Here is a 19469-nt window from a genome sequence, read left to right on the forward strand (position 1 = left end):
TATTAGAACTGATAGGGTTCAACATCCCACGCAGGATGCATGACACTAGAAAAAGTTGAGGTTTGGTTCGACTTTCTTGTGTAATAATCCTATTATGAAAGATCAAAATTTCTGGAGTAAGACACCTCTCTCCTAGGAGATCATCATATATTCCACAGAAGTAATTAGAGGCCACAGAGCCTGCCTCACTAAACTAATTATAAAGGGAGAAACCTAGGTTGATACTATAATGAAACATAAATTTCTATTATTGTATTCCCCTAATTGGACTAAATAGGCTTAACAGTGAGTTTGCATACCATAAAGAACTTATTCAAGGAAGTAACAATAGACTCAGGGCAATGAACAGGGCACATTTTAGGTCTCCAGTAGTCCATAATTAACAAACGTCTAATGAAAGTCCATAATTAAACAACTGCTAATAAAAGTCCAGAATACATGTGAAGCAAAGACATAAAGATCCAGTCGATGACACAGGAGAATTTAGGGGTCGAAATTATGAAAAATCGAAATGAAAATGGTCTTTCTAAGTCAGTATGACTTGAAATACCCATTCCTTCCATTTTACAGATGAAAACAGTGAGGCCTAAAGAGACTAGGTGACTTCCCAAGGTCATAAGGCAAGTCAAAGGCAGAGGCCCAACTCTTAGGTTGAATCAACTGCAATTGCTGGTATTCACTGCTTTGACCTACAAAAATGCCAAAAGAAGGAGGAGGTGAGAAGAGGGGGAGAGCGAGGGGAAGGGAGAGGAAGGGGAAAAAAAGAAAAAGAAAAGGAAAGAAAACTCCCTAGTCCAGGGCTTTTTTTTTTTTTTTTCTTTTGACATGCCAGAAGTTTGATGTCTGCAACCACACGGTACTAAAAAAAAGAGAGAGAGAGAGAGAGGGAGTTGGGGGTTGAGACAGAGAAAGATCAGAGATGCTGAGTCCCAATTACAAAACACAGCCTTCAGGGGCGCCTGGGTGGTTCCGTCGGTTATGCGTCTGACTCTTGATTTCGGCTCAGGTCATGATCTCAGGGTCACAAGCTTGAGTTCTGCACTGGGCTCCACACTGGGGGCACAATGTGCTGGAGATTCTCTCCCTCTGCCCCTCCTGCTCGGTCTCTCTCTCTCTCTCTCATAAATAAATCTTTAAAAAAATCACCAAGACAACAACAACAACAAAAGAAAAAAAAAAAAAGAAAGAAAAGAAACAGAGCCTTCAGGGCACTGGGGTGGCTCAGTTAAATGGCCAACCCTTGATTTCGGCTCGGGTCTTGATCTCAGGGTCTGAGAGACAGCCTCATGCCCAGCGGGGAGTCTGCCTGAGATTCTTTCCCTCTGTCCCCTCCCCACCCCATATGCGCTCTTTCCCTGTCTCTAAAATAAATAAAGAAATACATCTTCAAAATAGAACCTTCACCTGGATATTGAAAACGGACTAGGTTACTGGGAAATGTGAAGAAACAAAGTATAAGAACTTTCCATTTAAAAAGTAAGATAACCAGTGGAGAAAAAAAATGCGTCAGAAAATAAATGTCACTGGGTAACTGGCTCAAACAATGCGCCCATTTGCAAATCTTAAAAAATAATAATCTTTAAATTTATTCCCAGCGCAATCTGAGGCTTGGTTGCAGTGGCTCACGTTTCTTTTGAGCTTTCCTGCAAGGCTCCTTGGCGCCACCTAGTGCCAGCCGATCAAAATTCACACCATACACATGATTTGGAAATCATAGCGTAAAACTGTGGGCTCCTTCTTTTCCTTAGAAAAGCAAGCTATCGACTATGGACTCTGGGAAACAAACTGAGGGCTTTAGAGGGGAGAGGGTTGGGGGATAGGCCGGTGATGGGTAGTAAGGAGGGCACGTATTGCATGGTGCACTGGGTGTTATACGCAAGTAATGAATCATGGAACTTTACATCAAAAACTTGGGATGTACTGTATGGTGACTAACATAACACAATAAAAAATTATTATAAAAAAGAAAAGAAAAGCAAGCTATCCACCTGGGGAATTGTTAGCATTTTCACCATAAATAGAAGCTGTGGACTGTTTTAACTCATTGCGATCCTCAGGTTTACCACAACTATATATACCTGGATGTGTCTACACACTCATATCCTGAGAAAAAAAATTCAACCCCATAAACAATATTCATTCTTTCCATCCGCAGATCTTATTGAGGACCTCCTTTGTACCAGGCACTGTGCAATTGCCTAGGGATAGGAAACAAGATCTAAGGGTCTGGAGGAGGAGAGAAATAAGTGATGAAATACAATAGAGTGTAATAAGTATTTATTGCCTGAATTAACTTTTAAGAATAACAGGAAGCATCCGAGAGAAGAATCAAGGGAAAAGGCATGCCTTACAGAATTCACAGGCTCGTAATGGCTTGTAAGCACACATGGGAAGGCCACAGGGAGTGGAATACTGGGGTTAGGGGGAGGTGAGAGGTCAGTGGTTAAGAAGGAGGCTCTGAAGCCAGAATGGCCTGGTTTCATCTTGATTCTGCTACTTTAATTCTCTGTGCCTTGGTGTCACCTTTGTCAGGCTGGAGTCATAGCAGTGTCTCCCACCTCGGGAGACTAAGAATGAAAGCAGGTAATGCCCAGAATTAGAAGAGCACCTGCTCGCAGTGAGCGCCCAACAGCTCAGCTGGAAGTGTTTGGGCTGGAGTATCAGTGCTCTCACACTGGAAAGGCCGACAGTCACTGAAGGACCCACGCACGGGTACACTGTGCTCAACTCCTCTCCCCTCCACGCACGTGTTCCGCAGTGACGCCAGCCCAGGGATGCTCACAACCAGGTTTGCTTCCTTTGTCCAAGGACACAATGGGGTCATGTCAAGAACCAGGTGCCTCAGAGGTGATCGAGTTCACTTTTCCACCCCAGCAGGAGAAGTGCTGCCTAAACCTCTCTACAGCCCTCACGGGTGCCAGGGGCCCGGTGGTTACATGAGGCGAGGAGCCTCGCAGTGGAGAACTCTGTGTGCGGCCTTCTGCATGCCAGGACAGAGGATGGCTGAGGGCGTGGACAGAGACACGTGACAGAAAGGAGAAAGACCATGGCTCATCGGCATTATCGGCTCTCTCTCTCTGCCTCCTTTTTCTGAGGTGTCTTGCATTTCCTGGTACATTCTTGTGTTCTCCCCACCGGAGGACCAAGGTGGAAAAGAAGTCAAAGGAGAAAGAGAAGAGGACAAACGAGGAGGAGGAAGACGGGGGGGGGGGGGGGGGGGGACTGAGACTAATATTCACTGAGTGCTTATGCCCTAAGCATCTTCTATATCAATCTCATTTAATTAGCATGACAGTCCTGGGGGACCTTTCTATTATTATTCACATCTTACAAATGAGAAAACACTCTAAGCCCCAGGAAAATTAAACAATTTACCCCAGTGCCACGGCTGATAAGTGGAGAAGCTGGGATTCTATCACATCTCCTACATGAGGGCACCCGTATGCTTCCTGAAGGTTCTCAGCATGAAGGCAACCAGGCATGCCTTCCTCTTGAGGTGTTCCATGCTCCATAATTCTCTTTCCTCCTCCCTACCCAGACCTTGTCTAAAACAGCTATTCTTGGGATGCCTGGGTGGCTCAGTCACTTAAGCGTCTGCCTTCGGCTCAGGTCATGATCCCGGAGTCCTGGGATCGAGCCCCACGTCGGACTTCTTGCTCAGCTGGGAGCCTGCTTCTCCCTCTGCCTGCCACTCCCCCTGCTTGCTCAGTCTCTCTCTCTGATAAATAAATAAACATCTTTTAAAAAATAGCTATTCTTACAAAATGGCTAAATTCAGCTAGACAATAAAAGATATATGTGTTGGTGTTTATGCCAATTGGCATTAAGATAAAGAAGGGTTATAATTCTGTCCCAGCAGTACGCACATGCACACACACATCCCAACACTTAATCCTCCCGGAAACATTTGACTTTTGAAACCATAGTTAATTTGAATTATTCCTGAACAAAAGATAAAGAAATCTAATTTTTTCCTGAGACCCTCTCCTCTTATTTATTTATTATTTATTGGCTGTCACTATGTTGGCTGGAGTTTAAGTGCTTCTCCTCACTATCCTCAGACAACTAATATCCGTAAGGGCGGAACTGTCCTCCGCTATGAAACATGCATACAGTCATTCATAGGTGCAATGAAGTTCATATGTTATTTCTCCCAGGGATGGCTTTATAAAGCTCAACTTTGTTAGAAAATACAAAGGTTTCTCTCTGTTAAAAGGATTCAAGGCATCTCTAAAACACGCACAACTGTTTTTCCTATTAGGACCAAATAGTCAGACTCACGTGAGAGTAAAAACTCAACTTGGAAGGAAAGAGAGAGAGAATAGATCAAAATTCCAGAGAATAATAATTTTTACACTAAGAATTTTGTGTTTGACCCCTCGAATTTGTATATATTACTTTTTCCACCAATAGTAATATATGCGTGTATTATAAAAGCATTTCAGATCCCTCCAAAGCCGAGCTATAAAAATAAAAAAAGGGAAATAAGTATTAAGAAGGATTATGTGAAATAAAATTTATAAAATTCATTGTAAAGTAATCAATTCAAAAGTCAATGTTGTATGGAGTTTCCTCAAAAAGTTGAAAATAAAGCTACCCTACGACCCAGCAATTGCACTACTGGGTATATACCCCAAAGATACAAATGTGGTGATCAGAAGGGGCACCTGCACCCCAATGTTTATAGCAGCAATGTCCACAATAGCCAAACTGTGGAAGAAGCCCAGATGTCCATTGACAGATGAATGGATAAAGAAGATATGGTGTATATATATATACAATGGAATATTACTCAGCCAACAAAAAAATGAAATCTTGCCATTTGCAATGACGTGGATGGAACTAGAGGGTATTATGGTAAGTGAAATAAGTCAATCAGAGAAAGACAATTATCATATGATCTCACTGATCTGTGGAATTTAAGAAACAAGGCAGAGGATCTATAAGGGAAGAGAAGAAAAAATAAAACAAGATGAAATCAGAGGGAGACAAACCATAAGAGACTCTTAATCTCAGGAAACAAAGTGAGGGTTGCTGGAAGGGAGTGGGGGGGGATGGGGTGGCTGGGTGATGGACATTGGGGAGGGTATGTGTTGTGGTGAGTGTTGGGTGTTGTGTAAGACTGATGAATCACAGACCTGTACCCCCGAAACAAACAATACATTATATGTTAATAATTTTTAAAAAAGAAGAAGAAACCAACCTGTAGACACCTTGATCTTGACCTCCTAGCCTCCAGGACTGCGAGAAATAAACTTCTGTTGTTTAAGCCCCCCCCAAAATGTCAATGTCATGTAATGTAATCACTCTATTATGCATTGTACAAAAGGTCACTCTCTTAGGTCCACCAAACACATACCATTTTGTGTGCACTCTGCACACTGTAAAAAAAAATAATAATAAAGTCTAGGCAGGCAATGACTAGGCAGACTTTCAAAATTGGTCTCTTAATTTCAAAATTGGGTTTTTTTTTTCTTTCTAAATTTCATTTGACTCATCTGGTGCATTATCTACATGATTTCTTATTTCTCACTTCTGCTGAAACAGCTTGAGTCACTATTTTGACTTAAAATTTACAAAAGAAACACCGTCTGCAGACACCTAGCAACTTGAGTCACTGATGTTTTTATAGCTAGAGTTTCTGAAGTAGAAACGCAATCTGTAGGTGTTCAAACACTTGAGTCAGAGATCTTTTTATAGCTCCATTTTCTTACAGAGACAGAAAGACATCTTCCCTTCCCTTAGCATTACACAAATATTTTTAAAGCATATACTCTGCGAGACATTCTGCTAGCCTGAAATATGGCATTGAGTAAGGCACAGTACCTAACCTTGAGGAGCTTGTTGTCTACTTGAAAAACTAAAACACATCGATTTTATTGACCACGTATTGTGGGAAGGCAATGAATGCTAATGAAAAACAGGCTCTGTTCCTTTGAGAAGCATGGTTGAAGGGGAGGGAAGGAACCTAAATTTACAGGGCAGTGTAGTGAATGTGAAAATAGAGTCAGGCACCAGGTGATCTGGGAGGGCAATAAGGATGGGGGTGGGGAGGGAGAGAGGTCCCTTGGAGGGTTGGCTAAGCTAAATCCTAAAGGATGAGTGGGAATGACAAGCTTACCGGATAGAGTGATCAGGCATTCACGAGGTTTTAAGAAAAGGAGAGAAGCAATCCAGAAAGTAAAAACAGCACAGAAATGAGAGTGGAAGGAAACAGCCAGGTCTCTGGAAGACACATTCTGATAAAAGCCACTGAAAAGGTCTACTAGACCCGGAGCTTACGGAAGCTGAACATTTAAGGCTCTCCAGAGATCCGGGGGAATGCAGACCCCCACTGCTCACAGCAGCAAGTTCAATAACAGGCCCTCATATTGGATTTCCCTCCTTCCCTGTCTCCCTCTCCCACTGTCTCACTCTTGAAATCACTTCCCAAATAAATTACTTACACACAAGTCATGGTTTCAAAACTCTGCTTTCTGGGAAGACAACCCAAGACAAAATGATTCCTATTTCAGCTATAATGTGAGCCAGTCTTATGGCGAATACCAGATTTTAGAAATATCTTAATACGTCCCATGATAGTTCACTGATAGGTAAGGCTTAGTCATGCGCAGAGTAAGGACTCTGGGATTGCATGTTATTTACTGACTAAAGAACAGACTTACATTTTGGAATCAGTTCTCAACCCACAAACTGAGGATATGAAAAATCTTTTCACTACACAGAGCTATCTGTTGGGATGGGAATTTGTCCCAATGGAATTTGAGCTATTATAAGTCTGCATAAATGATGTATAAGAAACATTCATTGAAATGCCTGCTTTAAGGAGGGAAAAATTATTTTTCTGAATGGTAGAAAAAGATTCTTCTTAGGAACCAATTTTTGTTCGTTTGAAACTAACAGTAGCCAGAAATAATCTCTGAGGCAAAGGGGATTCCCCAGAAGGCTGCTTGAACAAAACATAAGCTTTGTCAAGGGAAATGTTGGGTGTGTTAGTGTGTGGAAATGATCCAGGAACTTTTTTTATTAGCTGAGTTGGTTTCAGTCATTCAGTAATGAGTGCCCTGCATCAACCAGACACCTTGCTAAGTACAGGAAACAAACGAGACAGGGATCTTCTTCCACTGAGCATGTATTTCTAGTGGGGACATAACACAATAAACCAACAAATACAAACACGAACACGTAACTAGAAATTACGGTAGGTGCTCAGAAGTAGCCTAAGAAGAGAGAATAAGGGAAAAGAACACATGTAGATTAGGGTCAAGAAAGAACTCTCGGGAAGCCAGATGATGCTGAATCCTAAAACGTGAGTAGGAAGGAGTTAGCCAAATGAAAAGTAGGAGAACAAGGGGTCCAAAAAGAACACTCGTGCGCTGACTTAACCAGGGTAAAAAATAAACAAAACAAAAACTCAGTTGGTTCATGGAAGATTTTTAAAAATTAATGAGTAAGAACATAATAAGCAAGACCAAGCGTGGTGCAAGAGGAAGCTGCAGGAGTGGGTGGAGACCACATATGCGGTCCCTTGACAGTCATATTAAAATGTTTGAAGCTTACAGTACATGCGGTGAGGCTCAAGGAAACCATCTTGTGTAAACTTAAGCCAAATGCAAAAAAAAAAAAAAAAAAAGGCATCACTCGCCTTCCTGGCAAAGAGTAGATCATGTCATCCCTTCCTGAACCACAGCTGCCAGGGAATTTATTATGAAAACATCCAGTTTTGATGCTGGATATATTAATGGGAAACTGCCACCCCAGTTTTAACACCATGTGATTTACCTTGATTTCACGCAACAGAGTTGTATGATTTACCTTGATTTCACGCAACAGAATTGTAAGACGGATCTGGGGCAAGCCAGATCTGAACGGCAAGTGAGAACCCTCGCTGGGAGTCGCTGGGAGTTTGCCGGTTGAGAACTAATCCCCAAATACAAGTCTGTTCTTTAGTCAGTAAATAACATGCAATCCCAGAGTCCTTACTCTGCGCATGACTAAGCCTTACCTATCAGTGAACTATTATGGGACGTATTAAGATATTTCTAAAATCTGGTATTTGCCATAAGACTGGCTCACATTATAGTTGAAATAGGAATCATTTTGTCTTGGGTCGTCTTCCCAGAAAGCAGAGTTTTGAAACCCTGACTTGTGTGTAAGTAATTAATCTGGGAAGTGATTTCAAGAGTGAAGAGAGTGGGGGAGAGGGAGACAGGGAAGGAGGGACACCCGGTATGTTTAGCTTCTAGGACTCAGGTGGGGCTAGATGGGGTCGGGGGAGAGGGGAGGGTCTTAATTACTTCGCATCAACCAGATACCAGGCCGTATTTGAGTTACCTCGAGCTTTTACGTCATCTTCACAACCACCTGAGGAGCTAAGTACACTCACCTCCACTTTACAGACGAGGGAAAAAGGCAAGTCAGATCAGGTCACGGACTCTAAGGACCCAGCTGGGAGGGCACGCTTGGCACCAGAAGTGAAGAGGGAAAAACCAGTTCCCGTTCATGCGGATCTTTGTCTTGTCTTTGCAAGGCCTCCAAATGCCTGCCTAAGGCTCGCCATCAATATCTGTTGATTAGTTGATGAAGTGACCAGATTGACCAGATTGTGGCCATTCTGTAGTCTTAAAAAGAGGTCATTGGTGTCAAATAAACAATGAGCTCATTAAGAACCACTTGTGAAACAATTAGGCCCCGGGAAATTCGCTTGGCAAGCGTGGAAGCTGGGAGAGGGGATTTGGCTGCAGACTCTGGCAGGGGCCCCAACATCACCCAGGGCCTCAAAAGGCAGACGCGTCTGCGGACTGAAGGCAAGTCCTGCTGCGCCTGCGCCTGCGCCGGCCCTGAGAGAACTAGGCTCCCACCCGCAACTCCCCCCACCCACCAACACCAGTACTACATCCTGGTGGCTTTCCGTTTGCCTTTGAAGAACACAGCCAATAAACTGCCGCTAGGTGTCCTCCAAGTAAAATAATACGGAGAGAGAAAGGTACTTGAGCACTTTTTTTTTCATTCCCCTGGAGTTCACATACTCGCTTTTGAGAACTAACTTGACTTGTCCGGGTTCTGGGACTCCCAGGCTCTTAGGGACAGAGCGGTACTTAGCAGCGAATAGGAACATCCGACCTCTGTGAGTGAAAGGGCGTGCTGTCGAGCAAGGGGCATTGAAGCTGCTCATTTTCATTTTCAACTAGGATTTGTATCATTCTTCGGGAAGACAGACCACGGAGGCGTGGACCGGGCGGCCGCTGTGCTCACCCCAGCTGCCTGGCTCTCTGCAGGGCGCAGCAGGGGACAGAACCCCTGGGGGCCCCTGAGCACCGGCACTTTCCGAGCTGCTGAGCAATTTCAAATGTACAGAACTGTGCTCTGGCAGGTTTCTAATGTTTAAACATCTTAACATGTAAATTCGGTGTATTGCAGCAATTGCTTTTCCCGAACACAGCAGGTGCAATCGTCTCTGTTTTCTTTAGTTGCGGCGTGGGCAAATAGAAAAGCACCATTTGGCCAAGTCCGTCCCCAGTTGGCAAAGTTACAAACCCGGACTTCTCTCCTTGCTCTCTGCAGGCTCCGCATCCCTTCCTCGCCTGCCCGAGGGTCCCCTTCTCCTTCCCAGTGCTTTTTTGCCATCCCCACCTCCTCTGTCTCTCCTCTTCCACTTTGTCTCGCTTTTAACCATTTTCACACGCACACACGATCAATTTTCTGCTTACGAGCTTCTACACATTCGACTTAAGTGCGTGCTCGCTCTGGCTTTACAGTGTCAGGAAGGGCGGCGGGGGTGGGGGAGGGCAAAAAAGAACAGAAGAGGAAAGGAGAAAAACAAGATTTAGAAAACAGTTGTCTCAATCTGCACCTGCCCGCAGCTTAAGACGGAAATCAGGCCACCCGGGGCTGGGCGGGGGTGGGGGGGTTGGGGGGGGAGTGATGCAAGCCTAGAGGGCCGCTTCCCTTCACTTTCCCTGCCTCGGATGCTGGACTCCTAAATCATGTTGTAGGAATTTCTGATCTTACCACAGCCAGATGACTCATACCCACGACTGGCTCGGTAGGCTTCTGCAAAACACCTGGAAAGATAAACACAGAAAACAATCTCTCACTCCAGGTTAGCCTTTCAAGGTAGATAGGGGAATTTTCAGCCATTATTTCCATTTTGTTCACCAGATTCACAGACCTTAATCTTGATTTCAGACATAGTTATGTCTGAGAGTCAAAAACAATCCCAAATGAAGTGATAAACCACCATGAACTGGGCTTGCTTCTGCCTGGGGAGGGAAACCGAAATGAGCCAAAGATGACCTTATTTGGGGCCAGAAAGAACTGAGATCTCTGTGCGAGGGCACCCTGTCTGCTCGCAGAAGCTGCTTCTCTCGCTCTTCAAAACATCCCTCCTCTGAAGCGTTTCAGGAGCCCCAGCTTGCCTTTCGGGGACGCATCGTCTTTACCTCCTTTAAGCCTAAGAGAATCTGTAACTAAATGCTCTCTTAGTGCAAGCCATAAGGGAAAGTGGGGTCCGCAGAGTCTGATTCAAAACTTAAATGTGAACTAAACCCAAAGAAACAATCCTATAGCGGCTCGCCTCTTCTTTTTGTACTAGAATCAGGAGGGGAAAGGAATTAAGAACATCCTTTTCAGGAAGTGCGCAGAGCAGTCCTGAATTTAGAAACCCTAGCCGTAGAGGTAAATCATAATCACCAGTAAATCGCTGGTCTGTATAAACCAGGAACTGCTTGTTCAACTCTTGTTTCTAAGAGAATAGCTAATATTTATCAAGTGCTTCAAATACTCCTGGCTCTGTGTTAGGGGCGCTACAAATGTTAATTAATCTAATACCCTCAGCAACCCTAAAAGGAGTACATCACTTTTTAATTGAGGTATAACTGATATATAATATTGCATAAGTTTAAGGTGTATGACGTGTTAATTTGATACATTCATAGACTGCAGTGGGATCTCCACCATGTGTATCATTATGTGCTTCACAGATAGGAAAACTGTTGCTCAGAGAGGTCCGAAACTTTTCTTGAGGTGAACAGCAATTTCCTCTGACGTAATTGGACCGAAGCCCTGAGCAAACCTGAGAGACTGAGAGACCTGGATATTAGGAAAACCTGAATTAGAATTTAAGATGGGAAAATAGACCATTTATTAATTTTTGGACCTTCAAAAATGAAAACGCCTAGTATTTCTCACTATACACAAGAGGGAAACGTGTTCTGACCAAGCCCTGCTTTTGTCTTTCTCTCTTTTAGAAGATTACCCGTATTCTTTCCCAGTAGGTGCCATTCCTCATTCAAAATAGCCATGGGTACAGAGCTAGCAGGCAAAGGCTCAGAATTTGAACCCAAGACAATCCAGGTCAGAGGCTCATGCCCCTGCCATGGAGACCAAGTTTGAAGGGTAGAGGAACCATAACTTTTAGAAATCTGAGTGCTCTTGTGTGAAAGAAGGGGAACAACAGTGAAATGTCAATGGGATGGATGGAGGAAAATTGACTGCTCCAGCCAACCTGCATTAGAAACGAGCTTGTCTGTAGGACTGTAGTCTAACCCCGAGATGTTTCCAGAGGTCTTTTACTTCAGTGCTACTTGGTGGGTCCAAGAACCTCTGAGTGAAATAAGGACAAAACTTGAGAGTGTGTAGAAACCTCTGGTAGTACCACAACATCTAGGCAAAAGATTCTAGATATCCAAAAATACCTGTCTGCCACGGATTGGAAATAAAGACAAATAAAAACAAAATCAAGACCAATGATTTAAGAATCTCTAATTTATGCCATTAGGATCTTGGTAGGTGTTTCCAGGTCTCCCCTGTAAGGCTTAAGAATCATTCAGCAAAACCCAAGTTGATTGCCTGCTTCTCCGAATAGAACCTAAGTTCCCCAAGGGTGGGATTTTGTTTTGTCCACGGCTCCATCCCTGATTCCTAGAATCATGCCTGATGTTCAATGAACATTTGTTGATTGTGGAAATGCACTCATTTCCCTGTGGGAAATGCCCAAGGTCTTGGCCAAGAGTTGCCCTTGTCCATTTTGAAAGTGGATCACAAGATGACCCAGGTGATAACTGGTCCTCTGCACCCAGCCTGCCTCCTCACCTTCCTCACATCTATACCCCTCACCCTGGCCAGACCTTCACCTCCCCAGGAGGAGAGGCAGGAGAGATTGTTGATTTATTTTCCCAGAAGAGCTTCAGGATCATTTGGGCATATTTTCCACACTGGTCCCTTAAGATTCTGATTGACATTACACTAAGTATATAAATTAATTTAAAAAGATACACATCTTTACAACATTGAGTCTTCTCACTCATGAGCATGATATATCTGCTTATTTTCTTGTCTTTTTGTAACTGTAGTAAATTTTGTGGTTTTCATATAGTTTCTGCATATTTATTGGTAAGCTAATTTTAGGATGATTTATTTTTATAGCTGGTATCATGTATGGGTCTTCCTAACCTTTTATTTTCTAAATCTTGGCATAAAAGAAGAAAGAAATAATTTTGTGAATGTTTATTTTGCATCCATTCACTTTCAATAAATTTTTACCAATTCTAAGAAATTTTTATTTGATTATCTTAGGCATAATATCATAATATCAATAATTGATCATTTTAGCTTGTGCCATTTCCTTCCTCCAGTTGTACTTCTTTTTCAGCTCTTTTTCTTATTGCACTCAGCAGAGTGAATTCTTCTTAGGTAAACTTTTGGTTGGGAAGACATTTAAGATATTTAAAGAACAAAATTATGAGAGTCTACATCTCAATCTGGGATACTGCCAATGCAGTACTTAGAGGAGATTTATTGCTCTCAATGCTTATATTAGGGAGGGAAAAAAAAAAGAGAAACAATAAATTAAGTCAGTACCTGATAAATTTTGTCCCCTTTAAGTTACAAACCAAGAGAAAGAGAAAAATGAAGTAATAAACTTAAATAAAACAGAGGAATGAGAAAAAGAATTGGTTAAAAAAATTATCCTGCACCACAAACAGTTTAAGAAGCCCTCGGTGACTATACCAAGGTCTTGGTAGGTTATCTCTGGGTCTGCCTTATAAAGCCTAAGAGTCATTAAACAAAAGCCAATTTGTAAAGAGACATTTTCTTTCAGTCAACAGACTACTTTCTGAAGTTTTCGAAGCCTGTACGTCTTGAAAGCAAAACTAATTGATACCAATAATAGTAATTTTTGAACTTTGATTCCCATGCTGTATTTGAGATGAACTAGAAAAGTGTGACTAGCCACTATCTGCACTTGTTTTAAAGAGTGGCAGATTTCATATGCTCGGGCAGCTCAGCCACGGAGTGCTTGGTCATTCTCCATAGGAGTCAGAGCCAGTTCCTGCCCGCCCTATAAAAAAGAAATAACCCCAGGGGCATTTCTTCAATAGTACCTGCAGAAACCAGCTTCAGGAATTGCCCGGATGAAGAGGATCGACCCAGTCCTCTTGGAGATACAGAGGCTGTGGTGACAACCCTCACTGCTCTCCATCAGCAGGTACCTAACCCTGACCAGAGGGTGACCAGATGTCATTACAACTTGCCTGCCTCAATCCTTTGCTCAGTGAAGGAAATAGCTCCCTGATGAATTTTGAAATTCTAAGTTTCCCATCAGGAAAGTCAGGGGTGGGAGGTTTAATTTATGCCTTTGGGAAGCCCTGAACATGAAAGCAACTATATTGAATTAAATGTGCCTCTAGATTGATAACACCCCAGGATCTTGTCAAAATGAAACACAAATCTTTGCTGGAACTGTGGGCATCTTCATCCAAGTCTCCTTGATATTCTGAAACAATTCTGATTGACCAAATACGAGGAATAAGATGTTATCAAAAATGAGCAAAAATGTGTGAGAAAAAATAAACAGAATTTCCAGGAATGAAAATGGAATCGCCAAAATTAAAAACTCACTAGATTATTTGAATGCAAGTAAGAATGAGCCAGAGAAAGAACTGGAAAACTAGAAGCTAGGTCTGAGTAAATTATGCTGAATACTTCACACAGAGAGACAGAGAGTTGGAAAAGTTATGTCAAGAGATGTGGAGGAGCAAATGAAAAAAGGCTAATAGTTGGCCAATTAGAGTTCCAGAAAGAGAAAATAGAGAAAATCAGACAGTGCTAGTTATCTCTAACCATGTGAAAAATTACCCTAAAACTTAGCTGTTTAAAAAAGCAAACAGTTGTTTCTCGTGGTTTCAGAAAGAAGTTTCCATTTCAGTTTCAGAAGGAAGTTTCAGTGTCAGGAATCTGAAAGCTGCTCTCACCTGAGTAGCTCTGGCTCAGGGTTTCACAGGAGGTTGAAGTCCTGCTGTCAGTCAATGCCACAGTCACCTAGAATCTGACTAGTTCAATTAGCCAGGATGATATAAAAATTCTAAACCTGTATGTAGCTATTAAGAAGGCCTCATAACATACAAAGCCAAAAAATTAATAAAACTGCAAGGAAAAGTTGACAAATCCACCACCAAATTTTAACATACTTTCTATATAATGAATATATAAAGTAAACCAATATAATCATGGGAATAAAGAATATTTAAATAATACAATTAATAATTTATGTAATGGGCACAAATTAAGCCCTATACACATTATGATCAGAGAATACATATTCTTTCAAGCATACATGGAACATTGATGAAAACTGACCACATACCAGACCATAAAAAATTCTCAGTAAATTTCAGTCAGTATCATTTAAACCATGTTCTATTTCTTCAGTGCAACTATATTTGGAATCAGTAAAAGCACTTATTACAAGAACATAGATTTGGGAAAAATCGTAAACACACTTTATTAAACAGCTAAAAGATCAAAGAAAAAAATCATAATGAAAATTAGAACAAAGCTTAGACTGCAACTTTTATAAGGACAAGAGCCACATGTATTTCTTCAATAACTTTACATTCTGAATTTACCAGGGACCTCATCAGTAATTGCCAAATAAATATCTGAATGGATTTGAATTATAAAAGTTGAAAAAATATTGGCATGTTTTTACATTCTTGTTACTGCCTGCATTTTTCTGAGGTAGTAAAAAAAAAAAAAAAAGTCTCTAGGTGTTGTTACATTGCAAGGTGTCCCCACCTGAGTTCTTTAAAAAGTCTGCTTGTAGGCAGATCAGTTAGGCAATTTTTTCTTCTTCGATTTTATTGAGATGTAACTGACAAGTAAAAATTGTATATCTGTAGGGTGTACAACTTGATGTTTTAATATACATATACATTGTGAAATGATCACCACGATCAAGTAATTAAAATATTCATCACCGGGGCACCTGGGTGGCTCAGATGGTTAGATGTCTGCCTTCGGCTCAGGTCATGATCTCCAGGTCCTGGGATCGAGCCCCACGCCAGGCTCCCAGCTCAGCCAGGAGTCTGCTTCTCCCTCTGCCTCTCCCCTGCTTGTGCCCTCTCTGTCTCTCTCTCTCTCTCAAAACAACAACAGCAACAACAAAAAACAACAAAAAAATTAATTAAATACAATAGTCATCACCTCATACATACCTTTTTTATTTGTGTTAAGAATACTTATGATCTACTCTCTTAGCAACTTATAGGCATAAAAGTATACAATGAAGTATTGTTAACTATAGTCACCATGCTGTAATTAGATCTCCAGAACTTACTCGTCCTGCAGAACTGAAATTTTGTACTATTTCACCAAAGTCTCTCCATTTTCCCTATCCTCCCCTCCCCCAATTTCCTGGCAACCTCATTCTACTCAGTGTTTTTATGAGTTCAACTATTTTATTTTATTTTACTTTATTTTTTAAAAGATTTTATTCATTTATTTGACAGAGAGAGAGCACAAGCAGGCAGAGTGGCAGGCAGAGAGAGAGGGAGAAGCAGGCTCCCCGCTGCACAGACAGCCCACCAAGGGTCTCGATCCCAGGACCCTGGGATCATGATCTGGCTGAAGACAGAGGCTTAACAGACTGAGCCACCCAGATGCCTCGAGTTCAACTATTTTAGATTCTACATATAAATGAGATCATACAATATTTGTGTTTCCGCAGCTGGCCTATTTCACTTAGCATAATGTTCTCCAGATATATCCATATTGTCACAAATGGCAGGATTTCCTTCTTTGTAAAGGCTGAATAATATTCTAGTGTGTAATGCATATAATTTTTGTAATTACTGTAACAGGTTGAAGCAACCGTTTTCATGAAATGTTTTTAAAAAAGAAAAAAAATGTTAGTTATAAAAATAAAGGAAAAAATAAGAAGCAATCTATTTCTACCGGGATACAACTACACATATAAAAATGCTTTTGTCTTATAAAGTGAATCATATACCAATAGCATGGAAATATTACATTCAGTTCACTCTCCACTCTCCAGACAGATGAGGACCGGAGAGAGTAACTATCTTTCCCAGGGTCTTATAGCTATTGAAGGGAAGAACCCATCTCCTGACTCCACTAATTTGGAACTGTGCCATGTCTACATAAAGTGTCTTCCCCATGATTCCTGCTTTCACACATCATGACCTCCTCCTTCACACACCTTTCCCCAAGTGACCCCTGAAAATGTTGGCCTAACAGTGTGGATAACAATTATAGTTATCTACAGGAATTTCTCGTTATGTATGCCTAATTAAATTACTCCAAAATTATGTATATTCCTAAGAAATTCTCAGCTAAATACTGCTATAAATCTTATTTTATCAAAAAATCATATTGCTCCTGTGTGCTTATCTTCATAAATTCTATCATTTTTATCGGCTCCCAAGGAGACATTGGCACAAATATTTCTGAGTCCAACTACCTATGTGGTCAAGACAGGAAATAGGACACCAACACTGAGTAACGAGCATTTATTCTAACTGAAGATGTCTGAAATTAACCAGAATGTGTTTTTTCCTTTCCATTGTTAATCCAAGTTTAAATTTTTTTAAGGGATAGCAAGGATATCACTTGCAAAACAGAAAGGTTTATCTTTCACAGTCTAAAGTATTCCAGTAAGTCATAAATCAACTGGTCATTTCTCCATTTAATGATTTACCCCTTATCAAAAGCATCTCCTTGTTAGCTTTTTATGAGGCTTATCATCTAGAGCCAGCCTCCAAAATTAGAGGCAAATAAATTATTAGCTACATGTCTAGATGTGCAACAGCTGACAGGAGTAATAAAAGATCCCTCCCTCCTTGCTATTCAGCTGGGTAATTGGTCTGTATTCACCCGCACAATGTCGTAAAGATCTGGAAACCATTCTGGTAATGTGTTCAATATAGGCAGCTGGGGGGAAAAGCCTGGTGGAAAGGGTTTTGGAGAAAGAAACTCAGTAATATTTGACTCTTTCTACTAGATGTCTCCAACCCCTACCTCCCTCTGTCATCTGTCTGTACAGAGACAAATATTGATCTTTTGATTTATAATCATGAAAATCATGGGCTTTTCAAGTATGCTGTCAGATTTCACTTATCTTGATTTGGCTTCCACTAACTTTGGAAGTCCACATAATGCTAGCAAAAAAGACCACTTTTTAAAGCAAATCCTGGGGTGCCTGGGTGGCTCAGTTGGTTAAGCATCTGCCTTCAGCTCAGGTCATGATCCCAGGGTCCTGGGATCGAGCCCCACATCAGGCCCTCTGTTCTGTGGGGAGCCTGCTTCTCCCTCTCCCTCTGCCTGCTGCTCCCCCTGCTTGTGTGCTCCCTCTCTCTCTGTCAAATAAATAAATAAATAAAATAAAAATAAAATATCCTTTATTTCCTGGTAAATTTGCAAACAAATTATGTAAATACATCTTAAGGAGGTGAAGATCTTTTTTTTTTTTTTAATTTGCCAGAGAGAGAGAGAGAGCACAAGCAGGGGGAGCAGCAGGCAGAGGGAGAGGGAGAAGCAGACTCCCCGCTGCGCAAGGAGCCCGGTGTGGGACTCAATTCCAGGATCCCAGGATCATGATCTGAGCCAAAGGCAGATGCTTAACGATTGAGCCACGGGGGTGAAGATCTTTTATAATCCATTAAATAGTAAAAGTTTTCATGAACTTCAGAGGTATCCTTTCTAGCCCAATCTAGATGTGTAATTACATCCTGCCTTGGAAGATCACGGACAGACTAGAGAGATAGGTAGATGGATGGATAGATGAATGGAAGGAAGGAAAAAGGAAGGAAGGAAAGCAGGGGGTGGGTGGAAGGAAATGAAGGAAGGAAAGAAAGAAAACAAAGAAGAATCTATAGCTCACTAGGGACGTGGGACCTACCACGTAGGTTTGTAGATCTAGAAATGTGGTATGCTTGATTTTCTCAGGATGATTAGCCTCTTGGAAGCTGATTCAGTCTAACGATCCCACCTACGAATGTTTATGTTTATATTCACGGTCGTTTTAACATTTCACTAGAAGAAATCTCCCTGACCAAGATCTAAGGCCCATCACCTGCCTTCTTACAGAAAGATGTATTCAGCAGAAAAGTTTGGTCAGTGGAGAAAGAATTTGAACCAAAGGAGTTGGTATGCTCTGGCAGAGGTCACTTGAAATTATAGAAAAAACAGAGAACATAGGGCCTACAGTAAGTGAGCTGATGGCTGAGGCAAAGGGATACAAACAGCCCTACGTTCAAGGGGTCACCACATTCAAGATTCAGTCCAGAGAACTGAAAGGGCAGAAGCAGGACTGATGGTAGTCACCGAAGACCAGTCAAAGAGGGAGTAACACTTGTTAATATCATTCACAATGGGTGAGTGTATATGTCAACACTTTCCACCAAATATTTCCTGCTTTTCACTTTCCTAAAACATGGTAGGACTATATTTCCCCCACCCCACTGATATTAGACATGCTCATTGTTTTAGCCAAAAAAAAGTATAAATAGAAGTGAAATGTGTCATTTCCAGGCTGAAGATCCAAGGGGCAGGGTGTGATTTGCCATATCCCCCGCTATGGTTATCATGGCTGCACAGAGATGACCAGAAGGAGCAAAGCCCTATGCCCACCTCTGTTGGGCATGTGTGTGACAAAGAAAGAAACAATTGTCGGGCTAAGCCACTGAGACATTGGGGTTGCTTATTACTGAAACATAACCCAACCTATCCTTTCTGTTGTGGTATACAACCTGGAATTAAAAATTATTTTAAGTCAACCTTCTTGGAGTTGAGGTACATTGACCACCTAATTAATACTTAGAAGTTGACTTGTTGTTTATGTAATCAGAACAAAGGGAACTGCAGTGTTGTGAGATGCCTGGGAAAGCATAATGAACTACTACTGCACTCTAATCAAGCACACTCTCCAGTGATTGTATTAGACCCACCTGCCAAACACTGTAGCTCATTTATTCATTTACTCATTCATTCATTCGTTCATCCAACAAATATGTACAGAGTGCTTACTACCTGCCAGGTACCATGCTGGATCCTGGGGATACAACAATGAAAAGGTCGAGACAGTCCCAGTCCTTACGAACATAGTCTTTACTCTCATTCTAGATTCCATGAAGATCGTGTACTTTACACCAGCACATGTTCCTTTATCG

At 41.6% G+C, this 19469-nt stretch overlaps 1 long non-coding RNA gene across 1 annotated transcript in view; it reads right to left on the minus strand.

Moving 5' to 3' along the window:
* LOC123781328 (uncharacterized) overlaps positions 1-19469 on the minus strand; it is a 165106-nt gene that overhangs the window by 44524 nt on the left and 101113 nt on the right. The window contains exons 3-4 of the long non-coding RNA XR_006776663.2: positions 10012-10064; positions 8387-8566 (exon numbers count right to left, since the gene is read on the minus strand). This is a non-coding gene — a long non-coding RNA (uncharacterized LOC123781328). The remainder of the gene's footprint in view (positions 1-8386; positions 8567-10011; positions 10065-19469) is intronic.

Source organism: Ursus americanus, chromosome 18, assembly GCF_024610735.1.
Source record: "Ursus americanus isolate L20-20 chromosome 18, mUrsAme1.1.p, whole genome shotgun sequence".
Taxonomy (NCBI): domain Eukaryota; kingdom Metazoa; phylum Chordata; class Mammalia; order Carnivora; family Ursidae; genus Ursus; species Ursus americanus.